Below are 13160 nucleotides of genomic sequence, written 5' to 3'. Positions count from 1 at the left end.
AGCTTTTTTAAAACGATAGCTATAATAAAAATAGTTTATTACAGTAACTCTTATTTGAAAAGCTTTTATTAGATTGTAATAGATATGTCAAACGAGCTTTAAATGAAATGCATTTGAAATCTAAATATTCTGTTTAAATGGAGTAAAATAGGAGAAATTGGAATGCATTCGAATTTTTCAATATATTCACAGGAACATATGTGATATCTCAAATCAGTTTTAATATTCCAAATTAGTGTACATATGTGAAATTTAACAAAATGGTTGTAATAACCCATTGAAATATACTTTAGCTAAATTGAGAAATTTTGGAGCCTCAAGTGGGCCACAAACGTAAGGACCACAAATAAGCAACTTGACAACATTTTTTAATCATCCATTTAGATGGCTAACCTTCGGATAATTTTGATCACTCTATTGATGTGGTTTCAGTAATGTAGTCGATAATTAGATTGTTTTGGAGTATTATCAGCATGCCACATGTTTGGCAAACATGTGCATAGCGGCACATTTGTTTACTCATGTGATTCTCTAAGGGAGTTCAAAAGGCATTTTAGCCCATTAACTACCAAATCTTCTCTTAGAGAGAGGACTTCATTTACAACCCATTTGCTCCCATTTTAAATGAAAGTAAATGAGAAATGGATTTAGAGCTAAATGAATTAGGAGTAAATGGCTTACATAATTGTGTTTGGATGGGAGTAAATGAAATGTATTTGAAATCAATTTTTTTTGTTTGGATAGAAGTAAATGGGAGGAATTGAAATGCATTTAAAATTTTTAATATGTTTATAGGAATATCTGCGATATCTCAAATCAGCTTGAATATCCTAACTTAGTGTACATATGCAATATTTAATAGAATGATTGTAATAAGCCCATTAAAATTTATGCTTTAGCAAAAAATGAGAAAATTTTGAGCCTTGGGTCGGCCACAAACATAAGGATCACAAATAAATAACTTGCTAATGTTTTTTAACCATCCATTTAAATGGCTAATGTGAGGCCCGTATCCTAGACCGTACCGTTCCGTAGGCTTCTGCGGTCCTCCCGATTGAATTCTGAGGACCCACGACGCGTAGATAACAGTTACGCGCAACCTTGATGGTTCCAACGCCGCGTCTCGCGCACTGATCCGATATCTAAGCCAGAAGATATGGGCCCGCATTCATTTTAAGGAAAACGTCGCGCATTGTGAATTCCGAGAGAATCCCTACAACCCGTCACATCAATCAATCAAGTACGCATTAATCACAAGTCAAGTATACCACCCATACCCCATGCCACCTCACCCTATCACAAGTACAACACTCGTTCCCTCTTTTCCCCAAGTCAAGTCTCTCTCTCCCCACCCATTCCTCTTTTACACAAAATTCAAACTAACCCATGCCTTCTCATCCCCTTTCTTACAACACCATTCCACCATTCCTTATCAATCCATCATTCCTCTCTCTCTCTCTCTCTCTCATTCTCTAAGAATTCTTCAACTCCTAAGAGAAAGCACCCAACATCCAAACTTTCCCAAAGTCAAGTGTGGCCCACTTTCCTACCCTCTCATCTCCCATCTCAACCCTCCATTCTTCATCAACTTCCATCAAGATCTAAGCCAAGGAGCTAAAGAAGGAGACCAAATGGGGGTGATCCACCGTTGATTCTTGTTTTAAGGGCCCACTTGTTGTGGGACCCACTTGATGTGTACATTGTATATAGGGGTACCAATAGTGGCGGGGTCCCTCCCCTTCAAGTTTTTTTTTCTCTCTCTCTATCTTTTTCCTTTGTATGGTGATGATGATGATGAGGTGTATGGCCCACCTGGTATGTGTGTATGGTCCACCATGATGTGTTATGTCCATGCCATCAAACCATCTACATGTGGGACCCATCTTGTAGGACTGTCCAGTGAACAAGCTTACTGCCCGACCATCTAGACAGGCCCAGATGAAGAGAAAAAGCAAATATCACCTTGTCCCATGGCCGGTGGGTCCCTCACGTGTGGACCCACCCATGATGCATGATCCTCACATTTACATCGTCTATCCAGCGTCCAAACCCTGGACGCTAGACACCTTTCAAATATATATAATAATATATTATTATAATATACATATATAACATATTATATATATATGGTAGGCCCATGTGGGACCCACCTGTTTGAAAAATATTATATAATATAATAATATATATTATGATGGGCTCCCTGATGTATACATTTTATCTCACCGTTCATCCACTTGGCACGTGTGTGGGGCCCACCCCACATATGCTGCACGTGTGGGATGGGACCCACCTTGCTATACGTGTTATGTGTCCACACCGTCCACTGCTGGACGGTGCTGTGTGGGATACACCGGATGTATGGGTCTTATCCACACCGTCCAACAATCTGGACGGGTGGGACCCCCCTCCAATGATGTATCTGTTACATCCAAACCGTCTATACATTTAATGAAAAATGAAGCAGATTCAATCCTCTGGTGGGCCACGTACGTGGACCCCACCCTGATGTATGTGATTCATCCAAACCGTCCATCCATTGGACTTGCTCGTGGACCCCCACTCTGTTAGATGTATTTCATCCAAACCATCCATCCTTCTGACGTGCTGGTTGCCCCCACCATTAATGCATGTGCTACATTTATACCGCCCATCGATGGGCCCCACGACACTAGAAATTCTATGGGGCTCGCTGGTGTATGTGTTACATCTAAACCGTTGATCCATTTGGCATCATGTCTCAAGGCTTGAGACTAAAAGTAAGATAGATCTAGTATCAAGCGGACCACACTGTAGAAATAGTGGGATTGAATGTCTACCATTGAAACCCTTTGGGTTGCAGTAGTTTTGAACCAACATGATATTTGTTTATCCTCTTAGATCAGGTCTTTGTGACCTTATGACCAGACTAGATGGAAAATAAATGCTATGGTAGGCCCACTGGAATTTCATCAGTGGAAACCATTATCACCACTATTATTTGTGGTATGGTCCAGATGATCATTTGATATGATATAATTTTAAATAATACTCTAATTGATCTCTAAAAATAGACGAATGGTGTAGTGATTCGTCCCATTTGATACAGCCTATTTGATATAGCCCATTTGATTCGGCCCATTTGGTACGACCCATTTGATACAGCCCATTTGATTCGGCCCATTTGATTCAGCCCATATCATTTGGCTCATATGATACGGCCCAGTTGATATAATTAGGGCCCATTTGGTGAGGTCCGATGTGATATACTTGGGGGATCATTTGATAAGGGCCAATGTGATATATGAGGTCCTTGTAAGAGGCCCAACTTGTTGTATTTGCGGAGGCCCAACGTGATGTATTGCTATCCTTTTGAGTAAGGCCTAATATGATGCATATGTGGCCCATGAGCGAGGCCCATCGTGATGTATATTAGGACCTTGTGTGAGGCTGTGGGCCCACTATACGTTTGGCCCTACGTGGGCCTCTCCTTAGGAGCAATGTCGGTTAAATGTCCACATTGATGGGCAGTGATGGTTGAATGTCCACATTGTGACCTTCCCTTAGGCCTTTTTAGGCCCATTCTTATCGAGGCCGATTATCGATGCTGGTTAGCGATACCAATTATGAGTATGTGACAGCATAGCATCATGATACATGTCCATACGCATCATCTATATGGTTGTTATGAGATGTGGTTGACCATTGCATTTGTCATTGGGTAGGTTGTTATGAGACTCCCTGATAGGCAGAGATTGTCTCACATGAGCGTACTGTATGTGTAAGATTGATGCATGATTGGACTGCATGACTCATGCACTTTGCATTTGTGTGATTGTGATTACTGTACGCTCTAGCGACATCAGGGTCGTAGCCTCCACAGTCATGTCATGGATGACCAGATGGGACATAGGAAATCTATTACTAGCATCGGGCCGCCATAGATGGCCTTGGGTGAAAAACCTTAAACCCTCTGGGTACTAGAGGATACCCCAACATTGAGACCGAGTGGATATATGAGCACCCGAGTGCCAAATACCAAGAGGTCGCGTCTCCCATTGTGTCATGGTCGATTGGGAAGGGTGGTGGCCTTACCCGCCCAAGGGTAATAGGCATATCTAGGCTGAGTTTGACCAGCTTGTGAATGGGTCCACAATCGACGTGCCGGGTAAATATTGGCTGACTACTGGCCAGGCAAATAGTGAGGTCTCTTCCACTTGCATGGTTGCGCATCTAGTGGGCGGCGATTGCATGTAGGGTGTACTAGACCCCGGTGATGATCCCAAAGATGTATGGTGTTGATATGTGGACTTATTGAGCAGAAGTTGTATACTCAGCATCTTACTCATTCATTCATTCATTCACTATCCACTCGGGCTAGTGGTGCGCAACTAATTTGATATGTGTACCTTCGCAATGGCCAGGATTTCGGTTAGGCACGTGACTAACCTGAGATCAAGAGTCTATCACATTGAGTCTGGCTATCCAAATTTAGGTATGTGACTAGTTTAGATAGAAGCCCCTTGTGATGGACCCCATAGTCTGTGATACTACGTACTATCATCCCGACCTCACACTCCAACTTGGTCATTTCATTCGCATCGCATATTGCATTACATCCGCAGGCATATGACATTTTGGGTTGTTATGTTTTTGCACTTATATGGCCTAGACGGACTTAACAGGATTTACATATTGCATTGTATCCTTGTCATCTGATATTTGGCTCTCTATGACTCCTCATTTACATAGTTGATCTATATTGCGTACTCTAATATTGTATGATTCATGGACTTATCAATATTTTCACTTACTTTGATATCGTATATATAATTCATGATCTTACCAGATTTTCGATATTGTATGATTATGGCATCGTATTGAATACTTGGCACTTTCCTTGTGCACACACTTACACCACCCTCTAAGCTTTCTATAAGCTTATGCACGATAGATGCGTGCAGGTGGTATTAGGTTGCAACAGCATTGAGCTTGGAGTGTGCAGCTGACTTCTGGAGCTTTGATTTCGATATATGTATTTCCCTTTCAACACTGTATTCAAATGTTTATATTAGTGGATATGTGTTGATGATATTGCTTTTGTGATTTGAGTAAACTTGTGGTTATGCTTCTTATGAGATAAATGTACGTTGAAAAATCCTCCTTGTAGGATCCCAGAATCGGAACCTGGTGTATGGGCACTGGGAGCCGAGAATGGGGTACTACGAAGGCTGTCGGCACCGAATTCAGCGATTGGGAATTTTGTGAACCCGGTTTTTGAGTTTGGGGCGTGACAGCCATCCTTTGCACGATTTCGATCATTCTTTTGGTGTGATTTTAGTGATGTAGCTGATATTCACTTTGTTTTGTAATATCATTCGTGTGACATGTATATGACAAACATGCGAGTAGTAAACCTTTGTTTACACATGTAACTCTCCAAGGGAGCTTAAAAAGGCATTTGACCCCATTTACTTCCAAATCCTCTCTCGTATAGAGGATTTCATTTACATGCACATTTACTCTCATTTTACTTCATATACATGCATTTACTTCCATCTAAACACACCTTAAATACCATTTACTCCCAATACCACCCATTTAACTCCATTTACTCCCATCCAAACAGCCCACATTTCCATGCATTTACTTCCATCTGACACACCTCAAATGTCATTTACTTTTATTTACTCTTATTTTCTCCCACTTACCTCCATTTACTCCCATCCAAACGGCTTGTAAAAGTTAAAAGAAAATTCTTGGATCTTCTGCAAAAAATCTCATGATTTCACTCTTTAGGTGGCCCACTATGTAAAAGTAAATAAAAGGATTAAAAATATCTTCCCTAGCCATTAATTTGTTTAGGTATACTATGGCCCACCCAATGAATGTAATGGCATGAAGTTTACGGGAGTGGATTAGGTGAGACCTTGAATCTACCGAGGTGGGTGGGACCCTGATTATGGGGCTCATAGTGATGTATGTGCCTTAAATCCACACCGTTTAACCATTTTAACAACTCATTTTAGGGCATAATCTCCAAAAATGAAGCTAACTCAAATCTTAAGTGGACCACACCACAGGAAATAATTAATGATTGAATCCTCACCATTAAAAACTTCATAGATTCCACTGGAATGTTTATTTTCCATCCAACCTATTGATAAGGTCAAAAATAACTAGATGAAGTGACACATAAATATCATCTTGATCCAAAGCTTTTGTGGCCCACAAGAAGTTTTAATGGTCAATCACCACTATTTCCTGTACTATGGTCCATATGGGATTTGGATCTACTTCATTTTTTTGAATCTGTAGACATCCCACCTCAGGCCGATAAGCTTGATTGAACAGAAACCCATAACCCTGATTCATATCCTTAACCTGATCCATACCCTTATCCTTAAGACAAACCTTGATTTATACCCTTAACCTTGATCCAAAACCCGATCCATACCCTTAACACAAATCTAAACCCAAACCCTAATTTGAACCCTAATCCAAACCCTAAAACCTAGTTACCCCAATTGCAGTAACCCGACAGAACCTTGAAACTGGTCCTAAACCCCAACTTTAGGAAAAACCTAACCTATAAAGCCAACCTTCACGTCAACCCAGTAAGTCAACTCACCTAGTCAACACATATAGCCTACCTAGTTAACTCACCCTATCAAACCAAGCCCATAACCCATTTTAGCCCAAGCCCGTTCCAAAGCCCAATTCGAAGATGAGGGAAGACATCAAGGAAGCTTCAGAGAATCAGTGTTGTTCAAGTGTATAGGAGGAATCACCATCCGAAGCTGAATCAAAAAAGAAAGAATGAGCAGCACCCAGGGTGCCATGTGACACTAGACACACTTCGGTTAGCTACCCACTCACGTGTTGTTGTCCTCCTTGCTTATTTAATGCATGTGTAAAATCTAAAAATTACTTCGATGTCCTTCCCTTGAGCCAAAATCACACCTTATGCCACCCAAAACAACACATGAGATCATGCCACATAGCAATCTCAAATCCCAGCCATCCAAGCCCCTTTTAACCTTAAGCTTTGCAGGAATTACTGGAAAATGGGCTGGAGGGCAATAAATACTCCCCTTCCCTTCATATTTCAAGTATCCCACAAAACCATCCAAGTATCCACAACCATTTCTTGACAATTCGGGAAGAATCCACTCTCATTTTCAAGCCTTTTCACTCACCCCTTAAGCCCTTAGTCTAGCCACTTCATCCCTCCACCAAGGAGAAGAAAAAGCTATAGGAAAGAATCCATCTAAGTACAGCTAAGTCAAGCTAAATCCAAAACTACCTAAGCCATGCAAGTCTTGACCTAACCCCTCTTATCCCAACCTTTGCGACACTACTGTCCATCCAACCATTCTATCTTCAGTTAAGCTTCATCTAGCCATAACATTTGTGAAGTGCAATATGCATCTCATCATCCAATACACTTTGCACCAAATTGGCTCAGAAGTATGCTTTGAGGCTTGCCGATTTAATCGGAGCCTTCCCAACAGAAAACCTACCAATTACTTCACATTTTGTCACCAGCCTTGTATCCATTCATATATAAGAACTAAATACTCACCCTCAAGAAGAGTCAGATCCTATGAAGTAGAGACCGTACATCTATACGGGTAAAGCCAGTGCCTAACACCTTCCTTCTTTGTTACTGCGGTCTCATACTTAGGATCTCTGATCACATAACTGAAGAGTCATCTTAGGGCAGGAAATCTTTGGAGCCTACCCTAACATTTCTATAGGGTCTAACCGACTGTAGAAATGGAGAAATTAGCTAGTGGTGACTCTGGTTAAACATAACTAATCAATCACAATGTAAAAGCCCTCAAAAGAGGCAACTCGTGGAGCAAAGCGGCCCTCGAGTTGAATCCAGCCCGAGATCCCAGTGTCCACAAAATAGCAACTCCATTAGGGATGTGCTAGCCACATCAGTTGAGACCCATCTCGAAAAACAGGATCTTTCTTGTCCCTGAGGGTCAACAGTTCTTAAGCATTTGTATCTTCATAAAAAAAATCCAAAAAAATCTAAAACCATTGCGGCTTTACGAGCTAGGCACTCTCAAAAAAACCTCTCATTCCACAACATCATTTAAACCAAGTCGCAGACTGCCATGACCAACCATGAGGGAGAAGACCAACCCTTCCATGCACTCGATCTCACAGAAGTTCAGCTTGCACAAACGTAGTAAGTAGAAGTCACGCCAATCATCTAAGAATTGGCACAAGGAGTCAAAGCAATGCATGACATGTTTCAACAATTCATGTAAGCACAAGCCACTGCAGCTAACAACCAAGTTGGACTAGTTCAACAGTAACAATAACTAGCTTTAAGGTTCTTTCCAGCCTCTAGTTCGAACCAAGCGTAACAATCAGAATCCGTACAAGATTACCAACACTGGTCAACACAACCCTCGACGATAAGGCACTTTTTTTAATACCCTCCCGTAACTAGGAGTCAATCTCAAAATAATCCCATAAGTAGGATTCTCAGTCAATTTCTCACCAACCTCACAGTCGAAGTTTCAAATCAATTCTCAACGGATCTTGCAGTCAGGATCCTCAGACAGAACATCCCATAGCCACGATTCAATTTCAAGTAGGAACGACTTCCCTGACTGGAAGCCCAAGACCAACACTGGCGAATGCCCAAAATGAGGGTCAGTGTCAAGTCCTCTAAAACCAGCAGGCAGTGGTGAATACCCGACAAGGGGGTCACTTTCCAGCTTCTTAGCTTCCCCCGACTGGGAGTGCCTTTCAATTCCAGCAATTTCCTGCAGCCAGGAAAATAATTACATTACAATCAGCTCCCCCTAATGGGAACCATAGGGGCGAAGAAATTAACCACCATGTCGAAGAAGCGGAATGAGCTTAGCTGCAAGAGATGCCAGTTTCTCAAACAAACCGAACAAAAATTGAGGAGTTGCGGAAGCAGCTCCAAGCCATGCAGAACCGGCTTCAGCTTTAGCAACAGCAGGGGGTTAACCTCCCCTCGATAAAGTTCAGGGACTTGTGTCCCTTCCCAGATACACGAGTACTTGAGGTTCCTAAGTTTAAGAGATACGATGGCAGTGGTTGTCCTACACCCCATCTCAAGGATTTTTTGTGGAGAGTTAAATGTCATGATAGGGAATAACCGAACCCTCATCCGCTTATTCCAAAAAACTTTGAAGGGCAATACTCTGGATTGGTATACGTCATTGGATTGTCACCATATTAGGACTTAGGAACAGCTTTCCCAGGCCTTCGTTGATCAATTCGCGTACAATCTCAACATGGCGCTAAGGAGGGAAGATTTGGAGGTCCTAAGGCAGAAAGGTGACAAGACATTGTCAGCTTATGTTGGATGTTGGCAAGCAATGGTTACTTGAATGCGAACCCTCATTGATGACGAGGAGCAGATCTCCATGATCGTCCACTCGGCAAACTCGAGTATTTCAGGGTACCTGATCTCGTACCCATATGCAAACTTCACCTAACTTATCTGTGCAGGAGAGTAAGTTGGGGCCAGAATAAGGGTCGGAACAATTGCCCCATGGCCACATCAAACCACTCTAGAAAAATGGAGCAAGCTCGAGGGCAAACCCCCGAGATATAGAAATTGAAATGGTTCGATTCGACGTCCAAGAGAGGTCAACAACATCATCGTCACTGCTTACGGCAGTTAGTACGCTCTCCATCAGGGACGCCAACAACATCATCAATACCAAACTCAACAGCACTAGCAAAGATATGAACCCTATCCATCCCCACAAATACCATAACCATCACCACAGCCACAACCATAGCAACAACAGCAGTTCAGGGTTAATGCATAATACCCCTATTAAAAATGATAAATTGCGACGGAACCTAAGAAGTTTACCCCGCTCACACAAACATACAACCAGATTATGGCAACGTTGGTTACAAGCAACATTTGTCTCCGCTACAACCTAGGTCACCTCTAAATTCTCTGCCACCCAACTATAATGAGCATGAGTATTGTGCATACCACCAAGGTCGATGACACAACACAGACAGATGCTTCTCACTAAGGCATATGGTTTAAGATTTGATCAATAATAGGAAGATTGTGATCTTGACTCTTAGAGTAACTCCCACAGCTACACCCACCAACATCCTCCAAAATCCTCTGCCACAACATCTGTCACGCCCCAGACTCGAAAACCGGGCTCACAAAATTCCCGATCGCCAAATCTAACGCCGTCAGCCTCCGCAGTACCCCATTCTCGGCTCCTGGCGCCCATTCACCAGGTTCCAATCCTAGGATCCCACAAGAAGGATTTCTATAACATATGTTTGTTCCTTATACAGCATAACCAAGATCATAACTACAGAAAATAATTACAGGAACACCATTACAAAATCCACTAGGAATAAAAACTTTTTACAATGCAAGGTTTTAAAAGGAAAGATACAATGGCTATAAAGCAAAACTCCAAAAGATCCGCGGCACACTCCTGCTCCTGCTACGGCCTAGAATCACCTGCATGCATCAATCGTGCATAAGCTAATAGAAAGCTTAGAGGGTGGTGTAAGTGTGTGCAGGACAGGTGCCATGAATGCAATATCAGAGTATGCGAAAAATGCTGCAAGACTATGAATACCAACAACCGTAACAAAGCTATGCAATACCATGCAGGAGTGTCATAAGTTATCCCAAGACCAGGCAATGTGGGGCCTATATAGTCGAATGCCTTATGCAATGTACAATACAATCACGCTCATCCCCATATCATGTCCACATATCAGTACAGTTCCTCTCTGAGAAATCACCAGGGTTAAATACACTCCACATTGACTGTCGCCTCCCTAGCTGCACAGCCTAGAGAGCATAAGAGACCTCACTACCCGCCTGTAGTAAGCCAACACCTACTCGGCACGTCGGTAGCGGACCCATTTGTGAGCTGGTCAAACTCAATCTAGCTTACTCACTTGGGCGGATAAGGCTACACCCCCTTCCAACCGGCCACGAAACAGTGGGAGATGCGACCTAATAGTAACAGCACCAGTGCTCACATTTTTCACTCGGTCTCGACGTTGGAGCATCTCATGTTACCATGAAGGTTTTGGGACTTTCACCTAAGGACATCCTACGTGCCCATAGTGCTAGAACCAACATTTCCGTGTCCAAATTTGGCCACCCATGATGTAACTGTGGAAGCTACGACCCTGATGTCGCTAGGGTGTAAAATATCTATGTTATGCAAATATGGAATGCATGAATCATGCCAATAAACCATGCATCAATCCTGCGCATCCAGCACTCATGTGGGGCAACTCCATTACTCTGAGAGTCCCATAAAACAGCCTGCCCAATGGCATATATCATGATCAATCACTCTTCAATCCAAGTATACATATGATGCACATGGGAATGAATCATGAAGATGAACCACACATGACCTGCGGTGATGATGTGCTCTCCTCTAAGGAAGGTTAGGTCTAGGTACTTAGACTATTCTACAAGTCAAGGTAAATGCACAACCACTAGTGGGGGCCTAACTATTTGGGTTAGCCCACTAGGACTAGGTAAACAATACTATGGGCATAATAGATGAGAATGGGCCTAACAAAGGGGCCTATATGGGTACATAATGTGGACATTTAACCACCATTATCCCCTATAAGGCGGCCTAATAAAGAAACTAGCTAAAATAAGGCCCAAGGCCCAGATACAACTATGAAAACTAAATGGGCAGCAATACATGTCATTATATATCTCATGATGGGCCTCAAGAAATGGCCTATATATGGGCCAATGGGGCAACCATGGCCTAAGGCATACATCAACATGGGCCAATGGGGCAACCATGGCCCAAGTCTCAATAGCCACCGAATCCATGCATTATGATGGGCCTAATGGGTAGCCTATATGCCCAAAGTACATAGCTAATGGTCAATCCAATATTCATCAACACGGCCTTACAAATCAGCCTAAAAACTGGATTATATATATATATGGGCAACAAGGATCAACAAGGATCCATTCTTACACTTCAAATCTGGCTTACAGCCAGCCCATAGGGTCCATTATACAAAGTGGGCAGCCCATACATCAATCTGGGCTGAAGGTTGGGCATCTAGCCCATTTGGGCCAATTTGGACATCCTAAAAATTTGAACTATTTGGTCATCAATAATCACCTAAAGGTGGGCCTTACAAGGCATATAAGGAGTCTGATAATCTAAGGAAATCATGAACAAGGTGGGCATGGAAAGCACCTTCCATCTGGGGGGCCACCCAACTTCAAAATATCCAATTACAAGCTAAATTTTCTAACGCATTGCTGGACATTCAGCCCACCCAGCTTTCTGGGCCTGCTAGAGTCTAGTAAATCATAAATCTAAGTAAAATAGAATTCTCAAGGTGGCCCATACATGTGAAAGTGGGTCCCACCAGATGGAATGTGGAGATACAACACAAAATACAAGTTGACCCTGCTACTGGACAAAAGTCCAACAGCACCCAAAATCACTAGGGGCGTCCCATGGGCCTGGACGGTTGGCCCCTAAAGAGTGCTCAAGGTGGGGCCCACTAGGGACGTCCCACCAGGGGTGGGCCACGTCTAAGTGGACCACACCGAGATGGAAGGATGGCAGGATGAAGCACATCATCATGGTGGGCCTAAAAGCTGGGGACGGCCAGCCCCTACTGGACGTCAGCCCAGCTGGAACGTTCAGTATGGCTGCTGGCCCAGCAATGATAACCCCCAAATGGGGTGGTCTGGATGGCCCATATGCACATGAAGTGGGTCCTAGCAAGGTGGGCCACAAGAAGGGTAAGTTAGGGATCCATTAATACATGTTTTATCAGTTAATAAAAATGGACAACAAGGTTGAATTAAAATTCTGCTGCAGAAATTATGGTTGTTGTAAGTGCCATAATTTATAGCCCTTTGTGTTGTCAAATTTGTGGTGCCAAAGACACTGTTATGAAGCTTGCATCTATGAAGAACAATGCTCTATTCAAGATCAACTTAGGTTGACAAGCACTGTTCACAAGTCAAGAATCTCAAGATGCTTTCAAGTTCTACCTCAAGATCTCAAGAAGATTTCAAATTTGAGCTCTATCAAGACTTCAAGCTTCACTACTTTCAAAGGTCACTTGTTTCCTATGTGCAATGTCCTTACTTCACTCCTGAGGTATGACTGACCTTAGGTTGA

This window comes from Magnolia sinica, chromosome 19 (assembly GCF_029962835.1).
Source record: "Magnolia sinica isolate HGM2019 chromosome 19, MsV1, whole genome shotgun sequence".
Lineage (NCBI taxonomy): Eukaryota > Viridiplantae > Streptophyta > Magnoliopsida > Magnoliales > Magnoliaceae > Magnolia > Magnolia sinica.
Note: the sequence above shows the minus strand (reverse complement) of the source record.